Raw genomic sequence first — 23,378 nt, 5'->3', positions numbered from 1 at the left:
CACCTGAACTGTGTTTTATGGTGACCAGAAGTAGCAGGCATGACTTGTGAACCAATTACAGCTCTAAATCAATGCTTTCCTTTTTCCCCTAGTTCACATTCATTTCCATAAGAGCTAATGGCTTGATGGAACAGATTTTTTTTCCCCGTGTGTTAATCCTCACTGATTGAAACATCTCCAGGAACAAACCACTGTTCCTTATTACACAAATTGTAAACTCAGTGGAAGTTGATTTTGGGGGATGTTTCAACACTCCTTATTTAATGAAAACAAGGAAGAGTCTCTATTTCCATACATTGCTAAAGTGTTACCAAAGTCTAAAAATAGGTTTGAATAAATTTACATGATGGAGAAAGGCAGTCATGAGAAAGGAAAAGAAGAAAACTAGAATTAAGTTCTTTGTGAATACTTTGGGAAATCCACTGAAAACCAGACTTTCATACAAAGTGCACAAAATGGCCATCGCCAATAATATATAAGACTTTCACCAAAATTGTTCTCAGAACTGTAAGCATTGGAGTGGCTTTCCTGACTGCATGATGTAGTGAAAATAGCTCAGTACAAAATATTCCTTGTTCTAGGAAATTTGGTCTTGTAACAACTTTAAGAAATTTTCTGAAGGTGGGTGAGAGTTAATACCTAAAATAAATAAGTGGTTACTTAGCTACATATGGATTTTTAACCAACAGCCACCCTATAAAAATGTCCAAATCCTCCCCACATATCCACCTCCTCTCCCCTTCTCTAAATTATTTTTTTTCTCTTTAGCATATTATGTATTTTATCTAACAACATGTGTGTTATGCGTCTGTGTGTTGTGTGTGTGTGTATGCACACACATATATTATCATTTTCATTGTCTGAATCTCCCTCAGGATTGTAAGCTCCTAGAAGGCAGAGATGTTTCCCTTTGGGTTTCCTATTGTTTCCTCAGCTTCTGGAACAGGGCCTGGCATGTAATTGTGCTCAGTCAGTATTTGTTGAGTGGTTGATGGAAACTGGAAGTTCTGATGCAAAGAGAAGGCTATGGTTTTCTATTTCTCTTCCAAAGAATGAAAGATGTTCATCACTTCTGGAGTGAAGCACTAACTTGGTAAAGGAGGCATGTGACCAATACACCCTAGTGCAACCTGGTAGCAGCTTTCCTAATAGCAGCTGTAAGGGCTCAGTAAACAAAGCCCTTGAGATAAAATTCCACAATAGCACAGTAAGTGTGAGAAGGAGAAATAGACTGCACCCATTGCTGGCAAGAGTATTTATTATCGAAGTTGTATACAGTTGTTGTGGTACATTGATAATAAAACAGATAGACTTCGAACTTTTTAAAAAAATTTGATGTTTATTTATATTTGAGAGAGAGACAGATGTGAGCAGGGGACAGGCAGAGAGAGAGGGAGACACAGAATCTGAAGCAGGCTCCAGGCTCCGAGCTGTCAGCACAGAACCCGACGTAGGGCTTGAACTCACACACCGCGAGATCGTGACCTGAGCAGAAGTTGGACGCCTAACCGGCTGAGCCACCCAGGTGCCCCTGCATTTTTTTATTAATTGTTTATAGATAGTCTGCAGAGAATATATATCCTTATACCTGCCCAGGGCACACAGCTCCCCACTGACACCCCATCTGACCTCTCCAGGTCTCCAGACCTGAACTCCCCTGGAAGGAGTGGAATGAGACACTGCATGCATTAGCATCTTTCTCTTATTTATTTATTCAACTAATATTTACTGGAGAGCTAAAACAATACAATTTGGTAGATTCAAAGGTGAGTGAGTAAAGGAAGTGACCCATACATTTTTGGTCTAATGAGTTTATTAAAGTAGAAAACAACGAAAGATGAGCAGGCACTTGTGGAAAGTCCTCAGGTTTGCTCTTGGACACATTGAGTTGGAGATGTTGAATTCCCCAATAATTATTGTACCATCTGTTAATAAAGCAAAATTAAATGTATTAGAACTTACGGCTATAAGAAATGATCCAGTGAAAGTGTCTTAGTGTCTCAAAAGGGCGCAGTCAAAAGTGACATATTTTCTTAATTTTGAGGTCTGGGATCAATAAGTTTAAGGTAGGGTTTTTTGTTTGTTTTTTCAAGACAGAGAACTTATTGGAATTGGACAACATTCATGATATGCTAGTTTAGAATTGTTGGACAGAGCAGACTTCGTGAAGTCAGCCTTGAGAAGTAAACTTTCTCAAGTGAGCAGACTATTGTGTCTAAATTGATCTGCAAGGATTTCCTGAAGCAGGCAATGGAGTTATGGGATTACAGTTATATCTTTTCTTTGTAAAGGTTTACTGAAACAAACAACTAAGATGGTTTGACACATTTGGTCTCAGTTCTCAGAGGTAGCCTGTGAGACATCCAAGGGCTGATGTTGAATAAACAGTTGGAACTCCGAAAGATAGTGTAAAATTTAGGAGTAATCATTATATAGATTATAATAAGGATCTGGAGATGGTTCTGTTCAAGACTACCCAGGAAAAGAAAAGAAGTAGCCTAGATGAGAGTATTGAGAAACGTCAACATTTAACAGAAATTTATTGGGAGGTGAGCATTCAGAGGATATTGGGAAGTGGCCAACAATGCATGAGGATGAATAATAGAGTGTAAGGTGGGTCCTTCAAGAAGGAAAGGGTGATCAGCAAATCCAATGCTGCTGAGTGCTCAGGTAATATGAGGACACCAAAATGTCCACTTAGTAACTTGAAGTCATTGTTGATTTTAATGTGAGCTGTTTTGGTGAATTTATAGAAGCAAAAACAGATTAGAAAAGTTTAAAAAAGGAATGAGTAGATAGAGAATTGACAGTACTTCAAGAATTTTGGCGGAGCAAGAGAAAGATAAGTTGATAATTGTAAGAATGTGACAAGTTGATATTTTTCAAGTGAGAGAGATTTGAATATATTTAAATATACATAGTCTCTGCCACTATTCTCCATAATCTTATAAGAAAAAGGTAAATGCATCCTTTCTTTATGTCTTCTTTCCTTCCATGTAACTATTCATCATGCATTTCATCTAGCAAAGAGCAGACACAGACCTTGGCCCTAAGGAACTCACAGTCTCATAGAAGACCAACATGTTGAAGGGAAATGCCAGGAAGTGTATAAACATCCTATCCCTGTTACTGCATCACTAGTATAAATGCAGTTTAAGCTTTATGTTACTGAGTTTACATTGCTTTACAATGCAAGTATTAGACTAAAGATTGAATTGTGTTTTGAAGCCTCTGAATCAAATTTCCTCCAGACACAGCTGGCTCCATACATGGATGAAACCTGCAACCTAGAGCTCATTAACATGATGAAACAATCAAGTGAACTAGCAGGTACAAAGCTAAGACAAAAAATAGCATCAGTTAAAAAAATTAATTATAAAAGCCTAAGTTGAGAGTGGGGGCATAAAATTTCAATCTGTTGAGGCAGGATACTTCTTAAAATTCACCTGACATTGCTATTAAATTAAATGTTCTTTTATTCCAATGCTAAAAATATTTATTTTCCCCAAATTCCTTAAACCAAAGGTGTCGTAAGTGAACTGGAATACATGTAGGAAGTCGCTGTGCATTCTCATGTTGCTAATTGGAATTTTGATGAATATAATACAGAAGCAAGACAAGACAAGAGCAAAGTATTTCCATTAGTTTCACTTACCCATGTTTCTGCATCTTAATCAGAACTTTGTTAATATTTAAATATGTATTTAAAGCCCCAAGTGCATAGGCAGTCATGGAAGTTTCATTAATAATTATAATTCATATAAGAAGATATATACTGAAGACAAATGCTTAAATATGAATTTTAATTGTAGTTATGAAAACTTACTTTGTAGCTTAAAATCTAAAAAAAATTGCAGCAGGAAATGAACTTATGTTAGCTACTAAGATACACTGTGGTTTATCAGTTATTGAGGAAAAGTAAGATTTTTATCTTAAAATCATATTTCTCCCCTGTTTTTTCATGCAGGGGCATTTGGAAACAGGCAAATGGGAAAAGAGATATTGATGTTACTTGCAACGCCTTATGTTCTGCAGATTCTGAGCTATGCAGTCTTCAGAAAGGACATAATGGAGCAGAGAAAGCTGTCACTCTAGAGCTGTGACTCTTTTCTCCTTTAGCAGTCATGCTTTGAATGGGTCCTTCTGCAGACGAAAGGCTTGAAGTAATAATCGCCATTCCCTCCTCACAGCAGTACGCCACAGAACAAAACTCCCTGGAATAATGCCAGCTGAAATGATGAAGTATATCTTTTCTATATATCCACAAGGATACTTACCTTAGTGTCTTCTAGGCTCTAAAGGAGAGGATATAGTTCATTGTTACCAGCTGCTCTAAATCTTCCTTACTGTGTGCAGCTTACCCCTTTAATAACAAGAGGAAAAATACAAGGGCCTTTCTATCACAGAACAAACATTCAGATTTCCATTCTTAGGATGAACTCTGACTCAAATATTGTTTTATACTAAGTATTAGCATGGAGTAGGCATTGAACATTAAATTTACAGAGAGGCAGCATATTTTTAGAGTAATATGATAATCACTTATGAGATGTTACTAAATATCCCCAAAGCTTTTATGCAAAGACAGAAGGAATCTTTAAACCAAAACAGATTGAGTTACTTGAAATTTTAGCAAGTGGGTTGGTTTAGAATTCCCATGAGAAGCAGTTGATTAAGCTGTGATGGTAGCAGTCATTTGACTGGATGCACACACTATGCAAAGATCAGCCCCACACTTAAACGTCTATTGTGTCAAAAAGGCTACCTGTCCCAGAACATGATATCCACTGGCCTGCCAGCCAGTAATATGTCTTGGAGCTACTGTGCAAAAATCAAAGCCTGTAGTCCTTACAGTGCCCTGTAAGATCCACCATCATAAGACTCCATTCTGCCTCTCCCCATCACATTTTCTCTGGTTTTCTTCTTTCCCTGGGTCACTCCACTGCAGGCATAGGCTTCCTTGCTGTTTGTTGGCACACTCCATTTGCAATCTCATCTAAAGGCCTTTGCCTGAATTCTTCCTCCATGGAATCGCTTGGCTAACTCTGTTACCTCTTTTAGTGTTTCCTTAAAGTTTCTCTTCTAATGTAATTTGCTCTAATTACCTTACTGAATACTACAACTAATTTCCACGCCATTCCCCCATTCCCTTGTTTTTATATTTTTTTCATAGCACTTTTCACTATCTAACATAAAATTTCTGTATTTATTATGTTTATTGCTCATTGTCTGTGTCATTCACTGCATGATGTACTTCCTCATCTCATTTATCTCTAGGAGTAGGAATCTTTATCTATTATGTCCATTGTTGTATCCCAAATGCTAAGAAATGGGCCTGACACATTATGGGCACTTAATAGATATTTATTGAATGAATGAATTACTGAAACCATAAACCATCTTTTCTCATTATCCTAAAAGGCACTAGATTCATACTCTCCTATATGAAATTTTAAAAGTAATTACTTAGTACCTTAATCTATTAACAGAGCCCCTCTTTGGTTCAGGCGCTGACACCAAGAGGTCCTTAAAGGAATGCATTTTGATAACTGCCATAAAATAACTTGTCTGCGTACTCACTAATAACTATTTATATATTCAGTTTATAAAATTACCTAAACATATTTAAGTTATCAGAGATATGACAGAATCAAACTAAAAACCTACTTTTTGATGAGGAGACTTGAAAAGAAAGTTTGCTCCTAGCATGTAGTAGGGCAAAGGAGAGAAGCTGGCTATTCCAGGATGCATCCAGAAGAAAGGGAATAGGATTAGGTGGGTCTTTAGTTGTGACGGTGGTCTAGACATGATGGGGGAGCAGGGAACCACTAACAGAGGAGGGGAAACGGAAAGAAGAAGCCATTCTCTTTTTATAGTTTTAACAGGGCTAACTCAGCTTGTTGCCTTTCAGTAAGTTCTTGGAAAAAGCCTTTAGTTTTCATCAATTTATCAGGAAGTTTGGAAATACATAGATCCACTAATGGGAAAAAAATTCACACACAGGGGAGGTGCATTTACTCTGTTCCTTTCTGTAAAAGAGGAAAAATTAAGAAAAGGAGGGTTTGAGTGGGCATCAAGATCAGAGCTCTGATAGAGAAGGCATTGAAAGGCACAGTTCATATTTCCGAAAAGGCCAAATGTAGGTCTTTCTCCCTCAAGTCGTTCATTACATGCTTTGAACCATCATCATGTGCTTTCTTCTACAAAGCCAATTTCTTGGGCCATCTTAATGACCTAAAGGAGAGCGTCAAAGGCTGTGAGAAGCACACACATTGATTTTGTGCCATTCCTATCCGGAGCAGATGGCTCTATTCCAAGAGTTAAACATCTCTCTTAAAAATACCTTTGGATACTTTTAAAGTCTTATATATTCTAAATCAGTTTATTTTTTCATCTCTAGATATCAGAAGTCCTGACCCAATTCTTCAGATTAACCTATATATTTCTTATTAAGAAAATAGATTATAACTAAAGAGGGATTTTGGTAACGAGAAGTCCAAATCCATTCTCTTAATTTCCTTTTTTATAGATCAAGCACTGCAAGATCATTTTTGAGATTGTAACTTTTGATGCTATATTTTGTAATTACCAAGAGAATGTGGGCTTGTGATATCTGTGGGCTTTTTTTTCTTTTTAAATCAATGTGTCCATTAAGGAATGTATTATTGTACACCAGATGGAATTAAATGAACCATTGTGTGAACTTGGCATTTTCAGATCGGGTTACCTGAATGTAATTACCTGCAGACAGTTTCTAAATATGCTGTTCATAAGGGATTAGCTTTTATATAGAAATTCTCTTTTATTTTCCTCAGTTTTTTTTTTCTTACAATGTGTTTAGTCATTTTGGCTTATTGTACCATCATGTTCTGCCACTGATAATGGTGAGAATTAATCCTGAAGTACCAGAATTGATGAGACAGAACAAGTCGACAGCTGTTTAAAAAACAAATAGGCAAGGGACAGCTTACAGAAGAGAATGTTATGATTTTGTGCCATATACAATTTGAATTGTCTGCCCCAGTTCTAATAATACTGAAATTTGGAGAAATTGTTTTGTGCATTAAACAGATTTTCTTTCAGGAATTTATTCCCAAACTGCAAAGCTGTATTTCATTTCCTATTGTCATTTTTAAATCATTTCAGTTGAAGAATAGAAATTTCTACATGTTCTGTATCCCATTCCATTTGTTTTCTTTGTGAGTGAGCAGAATTATGCTTTCTGTGAGTCACCTCTTCATACAGGGAGTACACCCTCTGGGTGACATTTACTGTTACTGTGACAATCACCTTCTCTTATTCTCTCTCAAGTAGTGAGTAGTTACATGTCTATTTCCCACACGGATGTCAAGTGCACAATTTTCTCTTAGTAAACAAATATATATATTTAGACTATTGGAAGAATGGGAATTCAAAACTTTATTTTAAATTTTCTACACAAGGTCAATTTTTTTTCTTCTAAAAATGAGTTCTCTGTATCATTTCTAAAGCTGTTACTACTTTCTTAGAGCAGTTGGCAAAGAACATCTAATCTCAGTCTGGGCAACATCAAGTTTAATGGAAAAAAAATGTGATTTATAATTTCACATGATTTCATAGCCTATGTGCTTATTTTTTCCTAAACCTTCTAAACCTCCTGATGACTCCAGTGAACCAAATAGCAAAATGTGTGACCCTTCCTTCCTTCCTTCCTTCCTTCCTTCCTTCCTTTCTTTCTTTCTTTCTTTCTTTCTTTCTTTCTTTCTTTCTTCCTTTCAGCAAGGGAAAACATATACTATGTCACCATCAGGAATCAGCTTTCAGAGAATTCAGCTAGTATCATGTTTTAAATTACCTGTTGATATGGGGAGAAACATAGTGAGCACAACCTTGCAAAAATAAATTATTGGAAGAACTACAGATAATTAATATATGCTGCCAGTTTATGAATTAATGTTAGACTATGTTGAAAACAAGTCACTTTCAAACAAGCAACCTTCTTACATTGTAATTAATATGGACTTACAATTAATGTTACATATGCTATAGTTTCTAACTTGCATGTGAAAAGAAAAAGACTTTTTCTACTTTAAGCAAAAAGTAATTTGCTGGGTTCATGCCAGACCCCTTAGTGGGAGTCTCAAGAATTAAGCTTGGAGGCAAAAAGGAACATAACAGCTCTTGAAGTCTGAGAAGCAGGAATGACAGGAGTAATGTAGAATCTTTCTGTAACAGCTTTATGGAGATACAATTCACACAGCATACAGCTCACCTATTTAAAGAGCGCATATACAATGTTTCAACCATTCTTTCTATCTTTGTATTTCTCATCTAAGAGTCCCAAGTCCTACGGCAGCATTCAGTTGGCCAGGCTAAGCCACAGTTGTCTTTCTGCTCATGTCAGAGCTGGTGAGGATGAGGGGTGTTTGGGGTCATGGTATGAGAGGCTCCCATATCCAGCAGCAGCCACCTGCATTCACACTTCCAACAAGTGAGATGTAATAGAGAGACAAAGGTTATTTGGAGTGATGTGCTGGCAAATATTCAACAATTGGCTTTCTAGAAACAAAAAAAGTGTCCTGTATTTTGCTTTTAGCATTTACAGATTTCCATGGTATAAATACTCCAAGTATGAGGAATAATTTGAAGCAACGAATAAGAGAGCTTTCAGAGTTGGGTAGAGATGCTAATAATATACTCTTGTGAGTTGAAATGAGTTGGCTCTGGCTACCACTAGATTCCCCTCTCCAAAATAACATAGGTGGTCTCAAGGAGTGGGGTTGAATGCTAGTTAAAAGAAAATTAATGAATTAAAATTAATTTATTTGATTTTAATTACTGTATGTTAACTAATTCATTATTTTTTTTTACCACCTAGCATTCATCCCCCTCCCTAATATAAAAGTAAAATTGTGTATTTAGGTATTCAACCCAGATGTTGTTGACCCTAAACACTCTATATATATACATTTTTTTAAGTTTATTGATTTATTTTGAGAGAGAGAGAGAGAGAGAGAGAGAGAGCACAAGCGGGGGAGGGGCAGAGAGAGAGGGAGAAATAGAGAATTCCAAGCAGGCTCCATGCTGTCAGCGCAGAGCCCCCATGTGGGGCTCGAACTCACAAACCGTGAGATCATGACCTGAGCCAAAACCAAAAGTTGGACGCTTAACCAACTGAGCCACCCAGGTGCCCCAAATATGTTTTTTAAATAAATTAATAAGCAATTAAGTAGATAAGAATTTGCTCGTGGACATGTTAAAAACTACTACAGTGTCTACACTACACAAAGCAATCTACACATCAAATACTACCCAAATCAAAATAACACCAGCATTCTTCACAGAGATAGTAACAAATAATCCTAGAATTTGTATGGAACCAAAAAAGACCCCGAATTGCCAAAGCAATCCTGAAAAAGAAAACCAAAGCTGGAGGCATCACAATCCCGGACTTCAAGATATATTACAAAGCTGTAATCATCAAGACAGTATGGTACTGGCATAAAAACAGACACATAGATCAATGGAACAGAACAGAAAACCCAGAATTGGACCCACAAATGGGTCCAATGACCATTAGTATGGTCAACTAATTTTGACAAAACAGGAAGGAATAGACAATAGAATAAAGACAGTCTCTTCAGCAAATGGTGTTGGGAAAACTGGACAGCGACATGCAGAAGAATGAACCTGGACCCCTTTCTTACACCAAGACAAAAATAAATTAAAATGGATGAAAGTCCTAACTGTAAGACAGTTAATTTGAAAGATCCTAGAGGAAAAACCAGGCAACAACCCCTTTGATTTCTGCTGCAGCAATTTCTTACTAGACATATCTCAGGGTACAAGGGAAACAAAAGCAAAAATGAACTGTTGGGACCTCATCAAGATAAAAAGCTTCTGCACAAAAGGGAAAACAATCAATAAAACTAAAAAGCAACCGACAGAATGAGAGAAGATATTTGCAAATGACATCAGATAAAGGGTTTGTATCCAAAATCTATAAAGAATTTATCAAACTCAGCACCCAAAAAACAAATAATCCCGTGAGAAATGGGCAAAATACATAAACCCTTTGCAAGAAGACATCCAGATGGCCAACTGACACATGAAAAACTGCTCACCATCACTCATCATCAGGGAACTACAAATTAAAACCACAATGAGATATGACCTCAAACGAGTCAGAATGGCTAAAATTAACAACTCAGGCAACAACAGATGTTGGCGAGGATGTGGAGAAAGAGGATCTCGTTTGCATTGTTGGTGGGAATGCAAGCTGGTGCAGCCACTCTGGAAAACAGTACGGAGGTTCCTCAAAAAATTAAAAATAGAAATAGCCTATGACCCAGCAACTGCACTACTAGGTGTTTACCCAAAGGATACAAAATTTCTGGTTCAAAGGGCCACATGCACCCCAATGTTTATAGTGGCTCTATCATCAATAGCCAAAATGGAAGGATCCCAAATGTCCATCGACTGACGAATGGATAAAGAAGATGTGGTGTGTGTGTGTGTATGTGTGTGTGTATTACTTGACAATCAAAAAGAATGAAATCTTGCCACTTGCAACAATGTGAATGGAACTAGAGTGTATTCTGAGTGGAATAAGTCATTCAGAGAAAGATAAATATCATATGATTTCATTCATGTGGAATTTAAGAAAAACAACAGATGAACATAGGAGAATGGAAGGAAAAATAAGATAAAAAGAGAGAGGGAGGGGGGGCGCCTGGGTGGCGCAGTCGGTTAAGCATCCGACTTCAGTCAAGTCACGATCTCTGGGTCCATGAGTTCGAGCCCCGCGTCGGGCTCTGGGCTGATGGCTCAGAGCCTGGAGCCTGTTTCCGATTCTGTGTCTCCCTCTTTCTCTGCCCCTCCCCCGTTCATGCTCTGTCTCTCTCTGTCCCAAAAATAAATAAACGTTGAAAAAAAAAGTTTAAAAAAAAAAAAGAGGGAGGAAAACTATAAGAGACTCTTAAATACAGAGAACAAAAACAGGGTTGCTGAAGGGGAGGTGGGTGGAGGGGTGGGCTAAGTGGGCGATGGGTGTTAAGGAGGGCACTTGTTGGGATGAGCACTGGCTGTTATATGTAAGTGATGAATCACTGGGTTCTACCCCTGAAACCAATACTACACTGTATATTAACTAACCTGAATTTAAATAATTGTTTTAAAACCTACTACAGTATTTATTTCATAGAAGAGACCTCTGTCTCTGTCAATAATTACTTAATTTAGCTGGGGAACACATTTGGGCACATTTGAAATATTAAAAGAAATGTCAAAAACTGCTGTGATAGAGAGTATTCTAACATGGCCTCTGTGATATTCACCCCCTGGTTTTATTCCCATAAATATATTACAGACATGGCAAAAAGGATTTTGAAAATGCAATTAAGGTTACTAATCATATGACCTTAAGATAGGATGATTATCCAGGTGGACTTGACCTATTACATGAGCCCTTTTAATGCAGGGAGTTTTCTATGACTCGTAGCAGAAAAGGAAGTTAGACTTGAAGCCATGAGAAGGATTCAGGGCAAGAGAGACTTTTGTCTTACATAGAAAAAAGCTGGGAACAGCCTCTAGGAGAGTCAGAGCTAACCTTAGTTTTTAGCCGTCTAGAAAAATGTGATTTCAGTCCTATAACTGCAAATAACAGAATTCTGTCAATCTTCCTGAATGAACTTAGAAATTGATTATTTCTCAGAACCCTAGGTAAGAATCCAGCCTGCGTAATACCTTAATTTTGGTTTTGTAAGACCCTAAGCAGAGAAACCAGTCAAGTCTATCTAGGCTTCTGACCTACAGAGCTGTGAGATAACAGATACTGTTTGAAGCTGCTAAGTATGTAGCAATTTGTTACAACAATGGAAAACCAATATAAATAACTGCCTATAAGTAAGTACATTAAGTGAACTTTGGTGCTACAAGAATCTGAAGAAATAATTTGCATGAAATAAAGTGAAAGAAAGACTTTTGAAGAACACTTAGAACCAGGTGTTAGAAAAAGACAATAGGAATAAGAAATATGAAATAGTAAGTGGAGAATAAGGAGTGTAAAGGTCATCATGGCATTGAGGACTACTGGCAAGAGAAAAGAGTTGTTAGCAATTGCATATGAGAAGATAGACAAGATTATGTTGGAAGATCATAATAGATAAAGTCAGAGAGCTGGTGAATATCTAAAATACTGTCAGTAAATTATTTTCAATGTTTGTGAGAATTTCAATCCATGTAAACTCTAAAAAACTGGACACCAGAACAGCACTTCAGGATACCTAAATCAGAAATTCTTGAATATGTAATAACATCCGTATATTTTTACTCCATAGATGATATTGGGGTGCAGCCAATTTTGAGGCCCACTAGTAAGGATTTTGGAATTTATGAAAGTCTAACAACTATACACAGCTATGCAAGAGTTTGGAATTCTTCCCTCCCTTTTCTCCTCCCTCCCTCCCTCCCTTCTTTGCTTCCTTCCTTCCTTCCTTCCTTCCTTCCTTCCTTCCTTCCTTCCTTCCTTCCTTCCTTCCTTCCTTTCTAATATAAAAGGAAGAACTGAATTAAACCCCACCTAAATTGTATATTACTCTCTTTGGGGGGAAAAAGGTGATTGGGAATACTAAAAAGTCAAACAATCAAATGGACTCAATGTTATTTCTAAGATCATGAAAATTTATGATAGATTATTTCATTAATATCATCTTGAATCTCATACAGTTTAAAAGAATACATCTTCAATATTTCAATAGCATTCCAGAATAGATTTCCATGGAAGCAAACTCTGAGACATATATTAACATTCAGGAGATTTGTTGCAAAGGTCTCTTTTGATCTACACCTATGGGAATGAAACATGATTTTATAGGAGAAGTGAAGCTTCCCCCAAACAATCCCAAGGTAGACTTCCCCCTTTAGGGGGGTCTCAAGTTGGGGAAGCTGGTATGACCTTTCTATCCTTGCTATGATCCATAATTGAACATAGTTCTCCCAGGAAAGAAGCAGTTTTCTTCAGCTGACTCAATCCACAATGAAGGACATCCAGTAAGGTCCATCATCCTACAGAATTTCCAGCCCCTGAGAGAACTATTCCCAAAATTGGGTGGTCACGACTGCCCATCACAGAGTCTATGGCAAATGGCTATTTCTAGTTGGTAAAGTTGAAGGACTTAACTACGTTAGCATGCATTTCCCTAAGTATCACAAACAGCCTGATATATACAAGTTGACTCAAAATATTTTACCAAGGCCTCTGCTTTCAAGCTATGTTGGAAACTAGTTAGCAACTAGTTATTCAATGAAAAAAACTTTATGGAAACAGCATTTTTAGGGACAAGGATGTGTACAATTGTGGACATGCAGTGTTTAATGTGTTTGCTGTAAAAATAAAACATGTTAAAAATACACTCGATTACATGTATCATTCTAGATTCAGTTCTATTTTTTGAAAGATTGCCAATAATGAAGTCTGTTTTCAACGTTTATTTATTTTTGGGACAGAGAGAGACAGAGCATGAACGGGGGAGGGGCAGAGAGAGAGGGAGACACAGAACCGGAAACAGGCTCCAGGCTCCGAGCCATCAGCCCAGAGCCTGACTGAAGTCTTTTAAAACTAGTCCGTGAGTTTGAGCTCCGCGTCGGGCTCTGTGCTGATGGCTCAGAGCCTGGAGCCTGTTTCAGATTCTGTGTCTCCCTCTCTCTCTGCCCCTCCCCTGTTCATGCTGTCTCTCTCTGTCTCAAAAATAAATAAACGTTAAAAAAAATAAATAAAAATAAAATAAAACTAGTCTAATCTCTTCTTACCTCACACTGTTGCAATTTTTTTTCTTTGATGTACTTTCTTTAATTAACTTCTGAGATACTGCAGTGTCTGGATTTTCATTTCCTTCATTCCAAATTTCTTTCTTCCATTGGGTTTTTGGAAGTGACTGATACTTCCTATGCTTTTAAAACTTAGTCCAGAAATTTAACTTGTGTTTCATTTAGTTCCATAGTAAACATTTTTCCCTTCTTCTCAAATAATGCCAGGACCTTAGACTGTTTTAATTCCCATTGTCTCTTCATTACTTATAAGCTATTTTTATACAGTGGTTTAATTTTATTTTAATTTGTATTCAACAAGTAAAACATTAATTTATTTATTTATAATCAATAGTTTGCTTAGATGTATCTAGTATTAATATTTTAAATTAAATAATCTTTCTTCCTGAATTTTCTGGGTCAATTATATATATATATATATATATATATATATATATATATATATATATATTATTCCTAAACTATTTAAAGATATATAGTATTTAGTAATATTTAGAAGTTCCTGAGGCACCTGGATGGCTCAGTCGGTTAAACCTTTGACTCTTGGTTTCAGTTCAGGCCACAATCTCACAATCTCACAAGGATTGAACCCCACATTGGGCTCTGTGCTAACAGCACAGAACCTTCTTGGGATTCTCTGTCTTTTTCTGCCCATCCCCTGCTCATGCATGCTCGCTCTCTCTCTCTCTCTCTCTCTCTCTCTCTCTCTCTCTCTCTCAAAAATAAGTAGCCCCTTCCCCCCCCCAAAAAAAGTGTCTTTGGTGAGGATCTGTGTTAATAAGCCTTCTCAATCATTGATATCTGAATTGTATTTATTTTATATTTGTTCTTGAAGACTATTTTAACTTTCTATAGAATTCTTAATTAATAATATGTTGTTTGCACATTGAAGATACCATTTTACTATTTTTGGCTTTAACAGTTGCTCTTTAAATCTCTTTGTTTTGGTGTTTTGAAATTCAGCCATGATATTTATAAGTGTGGATTATTTTATCCTACTTGGAATTCATTGGCATTTTTTATTCTTGAGATTTTTGTCTTCCATCAATTCTAAAATTTCACAACTATTTAATATTGCTTCAAACGCAATTATCTCATTCTGGAAATCCAATTATTCTATTAGACTAATCATTCTATCCTACATATCTCTTAACCTCTCTTTTATATTTTTCATTTCTTATCTTGTATTCTTTCCTAGGTAATTTCATTAGTTTTACAATGCAGTTGATTAACTCTCTATTGTTAACTCTCTATTCATTATTCTATTTAAACTATAGTTTCTAGTTATAACATTTTTCATTTCTTAAATTTCTATCTTTTGTATCAAATCTGTCTGACAAATTTTGATAATACTCTATTCTTTAGGTATACTTCAGTTTTCTTATGTCTCTTTTTAAATATCTTAAATAGGCTCATTAGATGGTCTGTATCTGATAACACCAATAACAGCATTCTTTCTTATTTTGATAGTGGAATCTTTTGTCTATTTTTGTTTTTTGCTGGCTCTCACTCCTAGTCATTTATTTCCTTGTTTGTTTAGAGATTTTTGAATGTGAACACTTTGGATATTTTTCTGAATTTATTTAAGGGCTAAATTAAAGTGGATTCCCAAGCATCAATTTTGTTTGTTTCTGTTAGCCACTTGAGGAGGTCATTATAAACTGAAACATTTAAACTGTTCTGGATTTTTTTTTTTTACATTTATTTAGTTTTGAGAAACAAAGTGAGGCAAAGCGGGAGTTGGGAGGGGCAGAGAGAGAAGGAGGCACAGAATCTGAACCAGGCTCCAGGCTCTGAGCAAGCAGTCAGCACAGAGCCTGATGCGGGGCTTGAACCCACGCACTGTGTGATCATGACCTGAGCTGTAGTCGGATGCTCAACTAACTGAGCCACCCAGGTGCCCCTGTTTTGTTTTGTTTTTTTTAATGCATAGAGATAGCATGAAGTCCAGTTTCAGAACAGAGGGAATGTAGACTTACAGGAATTTTTAAGGTACATTTTAAATGTCAGGATTGGTGGAAGAAACAGAAAACACTGTGTCTATTTCCAGCATATAAGAATATTCTTCATGGAATTAAGTGCTTAAAAAACATGATTGAAAGAGCCAAAGCCATGGAAATCAGGAAACATGCCTAGATGTGGATTTCAAAATCACACGATCATAGCTACCATACCAAAGTCCTGAATATACTTTTACTGCTACCACCATTATGGTTACTGCAGCTGCCTTGTCTAGAAGAAGGTGGTTCCTACGTATTTAAACATGGACTCCAGCTGCTGCAGATTCTTGTGTCTCCTGGAACTTGTGCGATAATTTTGTCTGCCACAGGAAAAGGCTCCAGTTTAATTTCTGCCTTCTAAACTTGTATGAATTGACACTTCGACTATGGCTGCAGGGGAGCCTAAAAATAGAGATTTTAGCTTTCCAACCTCTCCAATACCAAGGGGATGAACTGAAAGTTGAGAGAACCAGTCCAATTACTTATCACTTAATTTTTTTTTCTGTGTAGAGCCAAAACAGGCAGGCACTAGTGTCTACTATGCTTTTCCTTACAGTGAGATGCAGGGTTTTGTACTTTACCTACTATTGGTATTACACCTCAGGCATTTGTTCATACTTCTGATCCCAGGTGTTTTGTCCTGTCCTTTCCTAAGCACTTAAAAGATGTACCGTTGATGTAGACACTGAAGGAGGTTACTATGAATTTAACTTTTCTTATCAAATCTAGATTTCTTGGAATGCCTTTATGTTTCCACAAGTTCCACTATGTCTTACAATAAATTTTAAAATATTGTATTTGGTGGTTTCACTCATCATGTGTGGGGAGGTTTCTGTAACACCTATTTGCTAAATATGGAAATATATGCTGGGTTTTTTTTTCTGTCCTTTTAAAATTGTTTTAATACCTTACTGGTAATGCCTTCTTAGTCTCCTTTGCTTGTTCCTCTTCACCTTCCCAGTCTCCAAGTGTTGGCATTCCCTAAGAATCAGTATTCAGGCCCTTCTCTTCCATATTTACATTATCTCCTGGATGATCTTATCCAATACTGTCTTTTAAATGTCATCTGTATGCTGATGACTTCCAAATTAATATATTCATATTAGACCTTTCCCTTCTGCTCCAGATTCATTTATCCAGTTGCCTAAGTGATATTCCTATCTGGAAGTGTCAAAGTCATCTCAAACATAGAGATCTAAAACATAAATCTTGATCTTCTCTACTTAATCTCAAATCTGTCTGTCCCTCCCTTCAGCTCAGTAAACAACACAACAATCCATTCAGTTACTCATGACAAAACCAAGAAGCTATCTTGAATATTATTCTCTTTTCACAGTCCTTTCATTTCCAGTCCATGAGCAAATCCTGTCAGTTCTGTCCTAAGTAGGACTACTTTCAAGGCTCTCCCACTATCATGGCACACCATTATCATCTCTTAGCTGTGCTTCAATAATGAGTCTTTAGAGAATTTAAATAGGTGACTAAAGATTCCTAATTGTTTTCTTTTCTACTCTAACCTTTTAAAAAATATGCTCTTTAGCCACCAGAATACTTATAGAAATGTAAATTAGATAATATCAACTCTAGGCTAAAAACCTCCAGTGTCTTTCCATCTTATTAGAATGAAATGCAAATTCTTGCACATGAGGCATGACCCCTGCTTATCTCGGTGGTATTTGCTCTGTGATATATCTTGTAACTTTCACCTTAGCACACTCCATTCTGGTTGCACTGACATTCTTTCCGTTGCGTGAAAAAGAAAGCCCATTTGATTTGGAACACTCTTTTCTTAGCCTTTTGATTTCCCCACTCTAGTACTTCATTCTAGTCTAAAATAAATACCATCTTTTAAGGGTCTTTCCATATCACACTATGTAAAATAACCATACTTTCACAATTATCTAATATCTTACACCTATTGTTTCTTTAGGGCATTTATCACCATCCAAAGCTATTAAAAATTTACTTACCTTGTTATTGCCTGTATCTTCATATGTATTCCAAATATCATGGGGGCAAGGTCTTTGTCCCATTTTGTTTACCATTACCATCTAAGAGTAGATGATGTACATATAAAAGATGAACAGATCGGCCAAAGGACAGAAAGAACGACAAAGAATGCCCATGTGAAACTGTTCAGACCATTAGGTTATGAGGGAATAAGTACATGTCAGGAGAAACACCGGGGCTGAATTTACAGATTTGAAAGGCATGGATTCATTGATCAATAATTCATTTTCAATAAATTTAGCTGATTTAATGAGTGGACTAATTAATTAAAATTGGGAAGAAAATCCCATAAAAGGGAATATGAAGCAGTAGTTAGAGGTTTAAGAGGAGGGCCAAGGAAGTATAAGTTGATTGAGGCCAGAAGACACAAGAGTTTCAAGAAGAAAAGAAGTAGTTAGGAATCTTAAAAACTAAAGAAGAGTGAACTAAGATAAGATCTCAGAATAATTCTTTGGATTCAGTGAGAAAAGTGGTAAGAGGTGACACTGGCATCAGTAACAACTAGAGAAGATGTGTCTGTGTACTTAATACATTCTTTTTGTATCAGTAAATTGCCATAGTATGTAGTATAATATTCCTTCACTGCATGCAGACATTTCTCTGTTTCTAATATGCTTTTGATAATGATTATGTCTAAGATTCTCCTTTGGATTCATGCTCTGAGTCATGTTATGAATACATTGATGTCATGCTATAATAAAAGAAAACTAATAACAATTTATCAAAATCCTAATTAGACTTTTACAAAGGCACTATGAAATAACCATTTGGGAATTAATGAAGAGATGACCTTGTTACTCTGAATGGCAAAGAATGGAAAATTTGTGAATAAGTTCCCAAATGTCTCTGCAACAGTTACAGCACAAATACTGAACTACAGGAGAGTTAGGGAGTCTCAGGAGGAGATGAGTTACATTTTGCTGTTACATATTTATTCAAGGACACAAAACCAAACAGAAATGAGGTGGCTGCTTAGAGCTAACTCCAGTGCAACTGTCTTGGCAAGATTTTCTCTGGATATATGGGTCATTTACAGAATGTAGCCACAGTACAGTCTCTACAAAAGTAAGATTCTGCTGGGGATAGGGAAAAAAAGCCGAATATTAGGTACACCACTGCTCCCTTTGACCCAGGCTTACCACCTCATTCTAAAAAATGTGCATTAGTAGCTCCCGTAATTCCTTTTTAAGTGGATCATAACAAAGCCCTGTCCCTCTGAGTTCTGAAGTCAAGCTCAGCAGTGTGAATTCCTAGACCCCTCCCAGGATGACAGTAGAGCCAGAGGCTCCAATCTGGCTTCAGAACTGTCCGTCCTCTTACTTGGGCTGTTGCCAGGAGGGGTGCCTGGGTATCCTGAGAATACAGAGAGCAGCCTGTGCTGAGTCTCTCTTTAGTCAGGTGCTGCATACACATATTGAAGCAAATATTTTTATTTCTTCTTTGAAATGTTTTCTTGACCATCTGTTTTAATTTATATATGAATTACAAAAATAATGCCAGCTTATTATAAAAATCAAATAAAATGAACCTTCATAAAGTAGAAACTAAGACGGGGGCTTGGCTCAGTTGGTGAAATGTCTGACTCCTCATTTTGGCTCAGGTCATGATCTCACGACTGGTGAGTCTGAGCTCTGGTTGGGCTCTGTGCTGAGGCCATGGAGCCCAGGTGGGATTCTTTCTCTCCTCTCTCTCTGCCCCTTCCTCACTCTTGTTTGCATGAGCTCCCTCTCTCTCTGTCTCTTCCTCTCTCTCTCTCTCTCTCTCTTCTCAAGATAAATAAACATTAAAAAAATAAAAACTAAGAATACTATCTTAGCCTTTCCCCTGTATTCAACATCGCTCTTCCTGGTTTCCCACTGTTTATGGTTTTGGCTTTACCTTGTATACGTCTGCTTACATGTGTCTGTGTGCACTCAGTCACATAGACATTCATATGAAGGCCGCTCACTTTGTATAGGCCACTGTCTTGGAAGTCTGTTTTGGAGACCCTAAAGAGATATATCAGCATCATGGTGGCTCAAGTTGATCTTTTCTCTCCTCTTTGCTTTACAACCAATCAGGCATCCATAACCGAAAATACGAGTGTCTCCACACAGCATACTACACTCTGGAGATATCCATCCATCTATTCAACAAAGTGGGTGGATTGGACCCACTTTCAGTGGGTGAAGAGGTGGCATAGCTAGTGGCAGAGCCCGTGTCAGCAGGGTACGTGATGGCAGAAAAGGTATGACGTCTGCAAGTGAGCCAGCACAACTTTTCTGTCAGAGGAGGTGGAGGGTGAAGACAGTGTGTGGGGATATCCTCCGCCATGTGGCCATATACTGTGTACTTCCAGCTGGAGGAGCCAGTTACTCTCACTGAAGAAAGAGTGACTTGAGAGGTTAGGGTGAGAAGTTGCCAGGGAAGGAGAGGGAAGTGCGTAAAAGAGCACTGAAGGAAAGGGTCTTCTGCTGTTTGCCAGTGAAGGCAAGAGAACTGCCCATAGACCTCTGGGACACCATTCCCTCACCTTGAGGATACCCTTGTTAGCTACGGGCATATCAAAAGCCCCAAGTGCTAAGTACACACCCCCCTCACGTGTGTGTGTGTGTGTGTGTGTGTGTGTGTGTGTTCCCCATCAGAAGTGAATCAACGCCAATAAGAAATTGAAAACTTGTGCTCTAGCGCCACCTTCTGACAAAAAGGGTCTACTAACTATCAACTGGTTGAACTGTTAGGATCAAAGTAAACAACCCTAAATAGGAAAGATGTTTGCTACTTCAAATGCCACACCAAAGGCACTTTTCATCAAACAACATGAAAAGTCATGGTAATATGGGTAATCACAAAAGGAAAATGAAAATATTCTAGCAACCAAACCCAAAGACATGGAATATTGAGAGCTAATATTGAGAGCTAACATGGAATATTGAGAGCTAAGAATTTAAAATGGTTGTGAAGAAATTCAGTGAGCTACAAGAAAACTCAGAAAGGCAATACAGTGATCTAGATATAAAAGTAATGAACATAAGGAGTACTTTACCAAAGAAATTGAAATTATAAATTCTAAAAATTCTAAAAAAAATCAAGCAGAAATTCTGGAGATGAAAAACTGAATAAAAGAAATCAAGAATGTGCAGGGATCCACTGGAAATAGAGCAGATCATATAGAAGAGAGAATTAGTAAGCTGGAGTATAGAAATATAGAAATGATTCAGGTGGAAAAGGAGAAAGAACTAAGATTTTTTTAAGTGAAGAAACACCTTGAGAACTATCTGACTCCATTAGAAAAGTCAACATAAGAATAATGGGTATCACAGAAAGAGAAGGGAGAGAGAAGGGAGCAGAGAGCATATGTAAAGAAATAATAGCTGAGAACTTCTCAAACCTGAGGACAGAACTGGATATACAAGTCCACCAAACTTATAAAATACCTTATTATCTCAACACAAAAAGACCTTCTCCATGACACATGACATTAAAATTCAAAATCCAACAATAAGGAAAGAATTATAAAGGCAGACAGGGGTAACAAAAAGAGAGTAGCCTGCAAAGGTACACCCCCTTTCCATTAGGCAATTGACAGATTTCTCAGCAGAAACTCTATAGGCCAGGAGGGAATGAAATAACATCTTTAAAATATTGAAAGATAAAAACTGCAGCCAAGAATACTCTATCTGGCAAAATTATCCTTCAGAAATGAATAAGAAATAAAGGCTTTCCCAGATAAACTAAAGCTGACGGAGTTTACTACCACTAGACTTGCCCTACCAAAAATATTGAAAGGAGTGCTTCGGGCTAAAACAAAAAGACAAAAGTACATAAAAATCTGATTAAATCGATAAATAGAACTAGAATATCATGATTCTTTTTAAAGATAGTGTATTAAACTGTTACCTATAGCATAAAGGTTAAAGGGAATTTCACACAACAGCCTCAATGCCCTCTGTGACCTGTCCCCCATTCACCCTCTTCTCCCCTTACCTCTCCAACATTATATCTTACTTTCCCTCCTAAGCCACTTCACCCCCAAAGACTCTAGAGACATTGTTTTCCTTGAATATACCAGGAAAATCAAGCCTATGGCTTCCCACTTTGTTGAGAAGATTAAGGCAATCACAAAAGAATTGTACTGGCTGTTACCTCTTCTTGGGAAGGTCTTCTCTTAGATATCCCTGGGGCTTATTGCTTGACCTTTGTCAAGTCTTCTGTCAACTATGACATTCTTGGTGAGGCCTACCTCAAACACTCTACTTAAAACAGCGGTCTTGACCTTGACTTTCCTGATCCCCTAGCCAGTTCTTTTTCTTTCTTTCTTTCTTTCTTTCTTTCTTTCTTTCTTTCTTTCTTTCTTTCTTTCTTTCTTTCTTTCCTTCTTTCTTTTTTTTTTTTTTTGTAACATTGATCATATAAAAGATATGCATGTTGTCTGTCCTTCCCCCACCAGAATGTACGCTCTGCGAGGACAAGACCTTAGTCAGTTTAGTCCAGGGCCTTAACGGAAGCAGTGAACTTTGGAAGAATAGATGGATGGATGAGTGAATATACACACATATTTGGGAGCTTGCATAGCAAAATGCATTAGCATGCAGGAACTGGAGTCACATTGGTAGCCTCCATCAATTATCTGCTCTAAGTAGGGATAATAATTACACCCAAAATCATAAGGAGAACCTGAAACCTACTTCACAGGGTTGTTATGAGTATTCAGTTAGCAACTAGGTAATAACTGTAAAAAGTACAGAACAGTGCTTGAAAATAGTTAAGTGCTTAATTAATGTTCCATACTCCTAGTATTTTTATTATATACTAATATGTTTTAATATAAGTAGAATCATGCTATAGATAGATGGATATAATTTTATATACATATATATATATAAATTCATGCAGCTTGATATTTGCACTCAGTGAGTTATTTTTTCTTTCTAAATAGCACGTAAAGATCTCATTCATTCATTCATTCATTAGCATTCAGTCTAACTACTCTTTTTTTCTATGACTGCATGATATTCTACAGTATTTACATTCAATTATTTAATCATTCATCTAATAATAAATATTGGAATGGTCTCTATTTTATTATTATATAAACTTCCATTGCAGCATAATATAACAAAAATTAAAATTAAACATTGTTATAATGTTTTTGCTTTTTCATATACTTACATAAGAAATGCCCTTTTTATTATTTTTATTGCTTAATTCCAATATAATCACCATACAGTGTTATATTAGTTTTAGCTATATAATATAGTGATTCAACAGTTCGATACATTACTCAGTGCTTATCACCATAAGTATACTCTTAATCCCTATTATCTATTTCACTCATCCTGCCGCCCACCTCTCCTCACCAGTTTGTTTTCTATATTTAACGAGTATGGTTTTTTGTTTGTGTCTGTTTTCCTCTTTGTTTTGTTTCTTAAATTCCACATATGAATGAAATCATATGGTATTTGTCTTTCTCTGACTGACTTATTTCACTTAGCATTATACCCTCTAGATCCATCCATGTTGTTGCAAATGGCAAAATTTCATTTTTCTTTATGGCTGAGTAATATTCCTGTGTGTGTGTGT

General features: G+C 36.8%; 1 protein-coding gene and 1 long non-coding RNA gene across 3 annotated transcripts in view; one reads left to right on the top strand and one right to left on the bottom strand.

Annotated features, from left to right (window-relative positions):
* The window catches only part of GRID2 (glutamate ionotropic receptor delta type subunit 2), a 1,434,457-nt gene that overhangs the window by 980,306 nt on the left and 430,773 nt on the right, over positions 1-23,378 (top strand). The gene's annotated exons all lie outside the window — the stretch shown is intronic.
* On the bottom strand, positions 1,761-8,459 carry LOC123385012. Its single transcript, XR_006596948.1, has 3 exons — positions 8,252-8,459; positions 4,278-4,363; positions 1,761-1,925 (listed from the first exon to the last, which is right to left on the bottom strand). It is a non-coding gene; the product is annotated as an uncharacterized LOC123385012 (long non-coding RNA).

This window comes from Felis catus, chromosome B1 (assembly GCF_018350175.1).
Source record: "Felis catus isolate Fca126 chromosome B1, F.catus_Fca126_mat1.0, whole genome shotgun sequence".
NCBI classification, from domain to species: domain Eukaryota; kingdom Metazoa; phylum Chordata; class Mammalia; order Carnivora; family Felidae; genus Felis; species Felis catus.
Note: the sequence above shows the minus strand (reverse complement) of the source record. Positions and strands in the feature narration are given on the sequence as shown.